The sequence below is a fragment of the Equus quagga genome, chromosome 3 (assembly GCF_021613505.1).
Source record: "Equus quagga isolate Etosha38 chromosome 3, UCLA_HA_Equagga_1.0, whole genome shotgun sequence".
Lineage (NCBI taxonomy): Eukaryota > Metazoa > Chordata > Mammalia > Perissodactyla > Equidae > Equus > Equus quagga.
This window is the reverse complement of record NC_060269.1, coordinates 148,038,732-148,048,065: the sequence shown is the minus strand read 5'-3', so window position 1 is coordinate 148,048,065 and position 9,334 is coordinate 148,038,732.

Below are 9,334 nucleotides of genomic sequence, written 5' to 3'. Positions count from 1 at the left end.
AGGTGCATTTTCTAAGAGACGTCCACTGGGCTAGGACACCCCAGCAAAGAGGCTTCCTATTCATGGCCCTCAGCTACATTTGATGGGAGATGTTCCTGGAGGTGGAGAAGGGTGCTTGTAACCTCCAGATCAGGGAAACATACAGTAGTTGTCCATCTTGGTCCCTCCAAACACTCATTTTCATGTGTCTTGAGATGGGAATTGGTATCTGAAAAGCATACAAGACGATATTGAAGGCAGCTTAGTGTTAGGAGGAAAGACAGCCTGATCAGGGAGAGAGGGTTTCAGCTTGCCCATACAGGGAATGGAGGTTGCATTGCCTTGTTGTCTTGCTGAAACTAATTCGTATTTGAATAATCTGTGTTATTTTGAAAGGAAAGGTTGTAGTTTGTCCTCTGACATGCTACCTTGTTTTTCGGCTCCCATTGTTTCTAATGAGGCCATCCTGTTCTTTCATTTGAAACTCCATGGTCAAGTCAGGGGAGAGACTGACACTTTCTCTATACACGAATCTTGGCAGAGCCTAACCTAGTGGTATGGTCTGACTGGCCCCTGTGCTGATGCTCTAAGGGGAGTCTTTCCAAAATGGCATTGTTTTGACTTCTGTCCAGAAGTCTGTGTGTGGAGTAGGCGGTGAGGTGGGAAAAGTTTTTCTTATAGTAAAACGTAATTCCCTGAGCTCTGTTCTGTTTAGACTTAAGAAGTACACATTGAAGATGTTCAGAATTGTCATTCTTTTGATGACAGTGCTTCATCAAGATTTGCAGAGCTGTATCAGAATACATACTGAAGATTGGTGCCTGCTCCTATCAGGTGGGATACTGGGGAAGAGATCCTACCTGGGATGCTTGGGCCATCTTCCCTGGGGAAAGTAAGGTTTCACAAAGTGATCTGTCTCAGAAAATGAAGACCCTACAAGATCCAGAGAACCCCAGAAACATCTGCTGGTCATCCTGAGGTGGAGAATCCCATGATGATTTCCAAATTAGAGGCATCAGCCTGGGCAGATACCAGATGATGTGGGCATAGCAGGATCATAGGCATTGGAAATTCCAGGACTCAGTGGTGAATGTTGGAAGCAGTTCTATATAAGGGAACTTCCTCCTCCACCACTGAATTGATCTGGTTGGTCCTTTTGACGATGGCCGTTGCTCAATTTTTTGCCACTGCTTTCTCCATTTGATGCAGTAATGCTTGAATTACCGGCCTGTCAAGGTTGAGAGTTAATGCCAGTTTCTCCAGGCAGCCCGACCTGGGTCTATGGGCTGGCTGAATACATCTTTCAGTGCTCTACAGCTGTAAGACTGTGCAGCCCAGATGGGCACACTTTGGCCTGCTGACACACACCTTTTTTTGAGAATGCAATAGTTCAATCACCTGGGTCACCTCTAAGTTTTTCTGCCTCAATTTACTTTGTCAGATGTCCTTTGAAGTCACCACCTTTCTATACCCCACATCTTGCCTCAGCTGGTCTCCCTTAGATAGCAGAAAGTGTGGTTTTCACCATTATCATGGCAAAGTAAAGATAGTATTAACAGGGCAATCTTGGTATTGCATGCAGAATTCTAAGATGACACCAGGGTTTCCATTCTGGGCTGTTAGGACCACAATTAAATTACCTTGTATGGCAAGGGTGAGGGGTTTTCCAGATGTAATTGAGATCTTAAATCAGGTGAGTTTGTATTCAAAAGGGAGATTATCCTGGGTGGTCCTGGTTTAATTTAGAAGTCCTTTAAAGAGATTTTAGGTCCTCCTGACCGAAGAGACTCCAATATCTACTGAGACTCGCTCTCCTTTTCTGGCTTAGACTGAGGTGACTGTCACAAGGAAATGAGTTCTACCAACTGAGCAAACTTGGAAGTGATATCTTGGCTAGTTCATCCTCTAGATGGAATGTAGCTCAGGTATCACCTTCGTTTGCCTCTTGTGAGACCCAGAGGAGATCCCGGTTAAGCTGTGCCCAGATATCTGAGCTACAGAAACTTTGGTATAGTAAAGGGGCATTGGTTTTAGCCACTACATTGGTGGCAATCCTGTTATACAGCTACAGACAAAACACCTTCGCTAAAGCCTTTCTCAGCCTCACCTCCTCCAGGGTTTCCTGAGCTGTTGACGCCGTGCCGAGTCAGCTGGGTGGAGCTGCCCTCCCGTGTCTGAGCAGAACTGCACCGGGTGCCCTTGACTGGGCCTCAACCGCTACATAGTTTTTCCTTGTCAAGTTCATAGACCTGCTCTTCCTTGTCGTCTTTCCATTTATCTGCTCTTCATTCTTGAAAGTACCTTGGTGACATCACTGTTGTCTCCTCAAAATAGGAAATGGAGAAATATACGCTTTTAGTTCCTGGTTGGTGATTAATTCTTGGATCTCTCCTTTGTTGGAGAGAAGAGGATATGATGACCATTCTGCCTCCACTTCCCCCACCCTGATGAATATAAGGTAGATGAGAAGTCAAAAAAGACCCTTCAAAAAGACGTCTGTGAGGAGGCCCATTTCCTGCTCTACGTAAGCATAATGTCACACAGTGAACAAGAAATTCAGGTTCTATGCCTTGCCCCGGCATCTGACAAGTACGTGGTCTTTTGTTCCCCGTGGACTTCTGCTTTGGCCTCCTGTAGTTAAGTTATCTGCCCTGTGCTGCCTGGTCCAGGAGAAGGCTGTGGGGTAGCTGACTTGAGAAGGGCCCTGCAGACGGGCCCGTATGCCCATGACTTCCCTGACACGGGCCTGTGAGTCCTCAGAGTCAACTGCATGAAGTTGATTTCCCTGCTTTCCCCCTTAGCTAGGTCCATAACTACATTCTTCCTACTCTGGGGTTCTGAGGCATAACGGTAAGTGATGTGACCTTCATGACCTTGCTCCTTGACTCTACCAGTTGAGACAGAAGACTGAGCAACTTTATATTTTGAAACACAAGATGGAAAGCTAATCCTCCCTTGGCTTAGGTAAGCAAGATGACATCTCCTGGTCCTGGATAATCCTCTGGGCCCACATATGAGATCTCGGGATTTTAATCTTGTCCATCTTCTGCTACGTTTCCTCAATTACAAGTGACCCTCATAGTTTAAAAAATTACTCATGATGGGTTAGTTTCTGCTACAACCATTTTCAGAGCATTACTCTCTAATTGGTCTTGAGTATTTTTTTCTCTTTAAGATGTACATCACGCTGACCTCAATGACTCATACGATAAGAGGTTGGCACTAATGACAAACATTTATTTTCCTTTCCATTTTGATGTGGCTGTTCTCTATTATTGATATCACCTTGGCATTGTTACTGCTGTCTTGTGAGGTTCCCTCAAGTAGGATATGGAGAATTTTGTGTGTCTAGGTTGTGGACCATGAAGAGCTGTTTCTAGAATTCTTCCTCATAAGAGAGAGCTTATGATCACCACCCACTCAGAAGGAAAAAAACGTAGATAGGACAGAGTAAATTGTATCTCTGCAGAAGACAGTACTGGTGAAGAGGCCTGTTTCCTCTCACATATGTATCCAGCAATCCCTACCAAACTGGACACGAGGGATGTATTCCTTACCCTGAAGTCCTAGCGGACTGGTTTAGAGTGAAATCTTTATTTAAAAACAACAACAAACCTCTGCAAGGAGGGATGAGAGGGGTGTAGTGGATTTCTGCTTGAGCTTCCTTTTTCTAAGCTTCCCTCTGCTGCCTGATGGAGCGAATGAGTGTACATCTAGCTGACTTATGGAGATCCACATGGTAAGGACGATGAGTCCTATAACTTACAGGGTCACGTGGGTTCCTCACGAGACAATGTGTATGAAGTCCCTGCTGTCCTCAGTTAGCTGAGGTCAGGTAAATAAGGACTGATCATGGAGCTGAGCAAAGTGGTACCTGATCTTCAAGACTGTTCCCTTTAAAAAGAGGTGGTCTCTCCTCCCTCTTCCAGTGTCCTCCTTACTGACGACAGTGACCCCTTCTATGAATGGCAGCACAAACGCAGAGGAGTGGCTCCCGAGTGCTCTTGCTGGTGCATTTCTGTGAGGTGTCCACTTGACTGAGACATCCCAGCAAACATCTGCTCTCCCATTCATGGCCCTGAGCTGCATTTGAAGGGAGCAGATGGTCTCAGAGGTAGAAGATTGTCTTTAACATGCAGCTCGGGCACTTATCATTGAATGTGTCTGTCCCTACAGAGCACCCATTCTGCTATCACCTAGAATGTGTGGTCTTCAGACACTACCCATGCAGGTGGAATGGGAAGTGGCTCAGAGTTTGCCTGACACATCCAGGAGTGAGGACTCCATGCTTGCCAAGAAAGGCAAGAGAGATTTGTCTTGTTTCTTTCCTGTGATTAAGTTTTACTGTCTCCTTTCAACTAAAATACCCTCACTGCTGTTTTGTGCTGAAACAAGAAGCCAGAGGATGTGTCATGGAGCACACCAGCCTCTACCACACTTGCCACTCATTCCAGAAAAATGCCAAACTGCCTGGGTACCATTCAGCAGGAAAGGGTCAGACCAGTCCCACTGCAGCAGGGTTGTAACTATTCCATAGTTTGTGTCTCTGACATTCATCTTCTTGTGATGGTGTCTTTTTCCTCTCAAGAAAAATTTATAGGCCCCTAATCCCATTTAGTGCCTTGTCCCATCACTGCCTCTCAGTAATGTCTGCCGGAATCATTCCTTAGAATTCTGATTACTGGAGATGAATTTGCTTTCCTTGGAATCTGAGTGGTTTTACTTTGTCTTTCCAAATATAATTCTTTCTATCAAGAATATAACACTGTGTTGTGTTATCTAAAATTCAATCTGACATGAATGTAATGAGTTTTGAAGAAAGATTCTGTGGGAGAAATCTGCAATGTTCCTTTCCTACGTTGCAACGGAACAGACACTGAGGCTTTAGATCTCCATTCCTTTATGAATAATTTAACGTCAGTTACTGCATTTGAATGGTACACGATTCATTATATTCCTGTCACTTAGGGAAGAACGTGATCTGACAAATACTCTCTTATTACCTTTTAGTTTGGTAAGTGATCCTTTTCAGTTCTTAAGATTCTAAGGACTATCTCCTTCTCTCTTGAATATGATCAATTTATGCTCTTTCTGTGGAGGGAAGAATTTAAATTTCATCCTCTGCCATTTATCTTTATTTAGTCCCATGATTTCTAATGAAGCCTGGCCTGAGGGCCTGCGAAATGCTGCCTTCTCCTCTGAAACTCCAGGACTGAATCAGAAGCAAGAGTGAAGTGTATATGCAGTGAAGTCAGAAGGACAAGCATTTCGATGTTGAACCCCTGGTCACAGTGGTTTTGAGGCTGTGCTGATGGACCAAGTCAAACCCTCCCAAGCTTACTTGGCTTGGACTTTCCCACTGGTGTCTACGAAGGTTTTGTGTGAACTTCTCCTGCCAATCCCCCCGTGTCACAGCCTAAGATGTCCTTTAATTGTGTGCCTGATACTTTTTTCTTGTGTGTCAGGACTGGGGTCCTTCCCTCCATGTCATTTGACATGATTCGTGTGAGGTTTCTCAACTTCTGAACACTGTGAACAAGATTTTAGTTCTCAATTATCCCCAGACACAGGGTGTTGATTACATAGGCAGTGTGTACTGGGGGATGGGCCACTCTGGGCTTGCCCCCAAGGCTGGCACACTGGGGTCTCAGATCTCTGGGCTTCATTGCACTGCCATGCAATCCCGCCTCCAGTGTTCACTTTCATGCTTCTAAGTTCAGTATCTTAAAGGGGTGGAAGCTTCAAGTGATGGCCTCTTTGACACGTGGGATCCTTTTTCCACTGGGGGTGGTACTCTGAGAATGTAGGTCCATAGGTGTTTGAACACTAGTCAAGAACCATGGAGGAAACCTGAACCCCAAAGCCTCAAAGTCTATCTCCTCCTCTATGCTCTGGCGGGGTGGGGTGGGGACACTGAGAAAGGGGTGTCTGAGGGACTGAATTGAAAATATTCTGTTCCTTTTCCTTACTACCCTCTATTTTTTCCCCTGTAATTACACAGAGTGTGGAAACATAAGAGATTATTAAAACTGTTCTTAATAACGTGGAATATAGGCATTCTTTTCCTCTGATGTTCAAGGGCTGGGGGCCTCATTTCAGACTCAGGGTTCCTCCTAGATTGGCTGAGTCAAGACTGTCATGGAGCCAAGCCCACTGGGGTCTCCCTCACTCCAGAGGATATATGTAGCCAGATCCGAGTTTCTCCCATATGTACTGCATTCAGGGCATAAAGTTATGTCCCCAGAGGGATGGGCACTTTCAGCTGTGATTCTGGTTGCTGTGGCTGTACATCTGCATAAGCAGTGAGTCTGCCTGGACAGTAGCCCACTGTGTGATGTCTTTGGTTTGTGACTGTCCAGTTGGGCTGAGGGCCTATTGTCCAGGTCCTGAAAACAGGCCAGTAAATATGATCCGATATATTGAGGAATTCCCAACAGAATCAGATACATCATTGTAGATATAAAAGATACTTCAGTAATATGGACTAAAATACCCTGTTTCTTTTGTAACTGGTAACACAGGTTGAATCTCATAAGAGCCAGGTGACTCCTTGCAGCCACGTGGCTGATGGAGCATCCTGTGGGATCTTGAGCTGGTCACCGCTCAGCTTCCACAGAGCAGCTCTGTCCTGAGAGGCGCTTCAAGTTTCACATTAACATTATCATTCATTCTAGTTGCCCCAGCATGCGGGAGAATTCCACAGCCTGGAGCCACAAACTTCTCAGCAGCCCAGTGGCAGACGTGAGTCCATGGTGAACTGAAGGCCACTCCTGACAGGCACTGTGATGCCATTCCCCAACCCGCCTCTGACATTCACTTCCCTCAGGACTGGGGAACCTATATGTAGCGAGACCTAAAACCAAACCCTTCTCTTATGGTTAGACAGAGAACAGCTGCCTTGTCAGGTTTAGAGGGGCTGGTATGAGACTCCAACCCTTATGTGCAGGATCCAAGTTTGAGAACCTAAGAAATGTTTTCTCTTTCTACCTTGTAGACTCCAGAGAGGAGAAGGCATCCTCTCTGGTTCCTGGGAGCTGATGTGTCATCAGTGTCAATTGTATCAACACCAGTGCTGACCGTGATCAACACCACCACTTCTCCTCTGGGCAGGAAGGGCTCAGTTTCTTCCACCCAAGGAGTGGGATTCTAAGTCAATCTCATCACCTGGGAGTCGAAATCCTGGGCCTGCCAGGCTTATGGGACAAAGTGTGAGGCAGCGCTACCTTCTGCGATGTGCAAACAACTGCTGGTCTTGCTTTCCTGGGCTTAGTCCCTTCGGGTTTGTATTTGCTGATGTTTTGGGGGCAGTGATCCAGGGAGCCTTTAGAATGGCTGTCCTGGGGGATGACAGACAAGGTGCAGAGCTGGTTCTCAGAAGACTTGCTGGAGAAGTTGAGAACGTGACCAGCATCTTAGTCACTCCCCTTGGTCATCAAGGGAGAGCACCCTTTTGGAAAATTTTCAGGCATTTTCATTTCAAGGGAATAATTTGTGTATGGTTAGTACATTTCTCTGAACCCATGGTAGAATCCACGAAGGAAGTCTTGAGCCCAGAGAATACTTTGTGGGAAGATTACAAATATATATTTAGTTCCTTTCATAGGAAATCTAGATAACTTCTATTGTTTCTGGGGTAGTTTTAGTAATATAAGTGTTCGGAGTCATTTACGGCTCTACCTTTGAAGTTTAAATTAAATGAACACTGGTTATAATATTCTTTCAATATGACAGGTTGAGATACTAAGAAGACATATTCTTTTTGTCACTATGTTCTTGATCATTGCTGCCAGGGAAAGAATACTTATGAATCTTATGTTTTGAAATATAAAACCTCAGTGAGTTAGTATGGATGCCCGTGAATACTGTATGTATTTCTTACTGCTGCTGTAGCAGATGACCACCAAGTTTCTGCTTAAATCAGAATTTATTTTAGCTTTCAGTTTTGGGGGGCAGAGTTTGAAATGGGTGTCACTTGGATAAAATCAGGTGTTTACAGAGTTGTTCCTTCTGGTTTTCTAGAAGACAGCTTTCCTGCCCTATCCACCTTCTGGAGGCCTCCTGCATTCCCTGTCTTGGGCTTTTTCTTGGTCTTCAGAGTCAGGAATTCTTTATCCTTTCAACGGTGACCTTGCATCCTGAAATCTCTTTGACTCTCACCTCCACTTCTGAATCCCTCTTCTACTTTGTCACTTTAATCACCCTTGTTACTACATGGTGCCTACGTAGATAATCTCCTTAATTTAAGGTCAGCTGATTAGCAACCTTAATTCCATCCACCTTAATTCCCTCTTGCCATTTAACAAGACATGTTCAAGAGTCTGAGGATTTGGACATGAACTACTTCCCTGGTCCCTTTAACTGTCTATTTTTTTGGTACTTGATTTGGCAGTGATCCCAGGGAGCTCAGGGAAGGGAGTGGTGAACCAGAGATGAGGTGTTGGGAACAGCCCCACTGAATTGGGTATTGTTGAGCTGGTCACCTATAGAGGTGATGGGGCTCAGTCCCCCTGGGGACCCTCTGAGGATCCATGTGGAATGTATCTCAGAATTCACTCTGCTGAGTGACAAGAGTCTGGTCATTTATCCACTGTCTGCCACGTTGTTTATAGTTACCTCTGTCCTCAAAGGAACCCCTGTGGAACAAGGGGGCCAGGAAGGTGAGGGTGTGGCGTAAAGCAGCCTGTCTTTCCAGAAGGAAGGCGAACCTCCTGGATTCCCCTTTTAGCAGAAGAGGGACAGGTTCACTTCCTGCTGAAGTAGTGCAGCCGCATGCATCTTCCTGTGATGGAGACTTTTTCCCTCTCCTGGGAAGCGTGTCTTTACGCAGCCCCTAGATCCCATCCAGACTTATCCCTACCTCTGCCTTCTGCAAAGCCTGCCTGTATACGTTTTGGGTGGCAAAGATAACAATCATTAACTTCGTTGTATTTAAAGGATGATTTGCCTCTCTGAAAATTGTTATTTTATGCCAAAAAAACCCAGATGAGAATGGATCATTTCAGGACATAAATTAGATGTACCTCATATGCCAGATTTTCCTTACTGCAGCTTGGGTCACTCAGGTCTTCCCCCAAGGTTTGCACACCTTGAACTCTCAGATCTCTGGCCCTTCACACTGCCCAGGAGATCATCCCCCAATGCCTTCGTGGGCCATGGTTTCAGTATCTTAATGTGGTGGTACCTTCAGGGTGACAGCCTTCTCTCATCTGTGGGCTTGTTTCCATTGGTTTTGGTTATTCTATCCAAAAATATATTTTGGGGGGACAAGATTATCCCCAAACATGTATCAGATCTCCACCCTGTTGAAGTGTGGTCCACCCATAGAATGGAGATCTATTCTATTAATTGTTCCTTT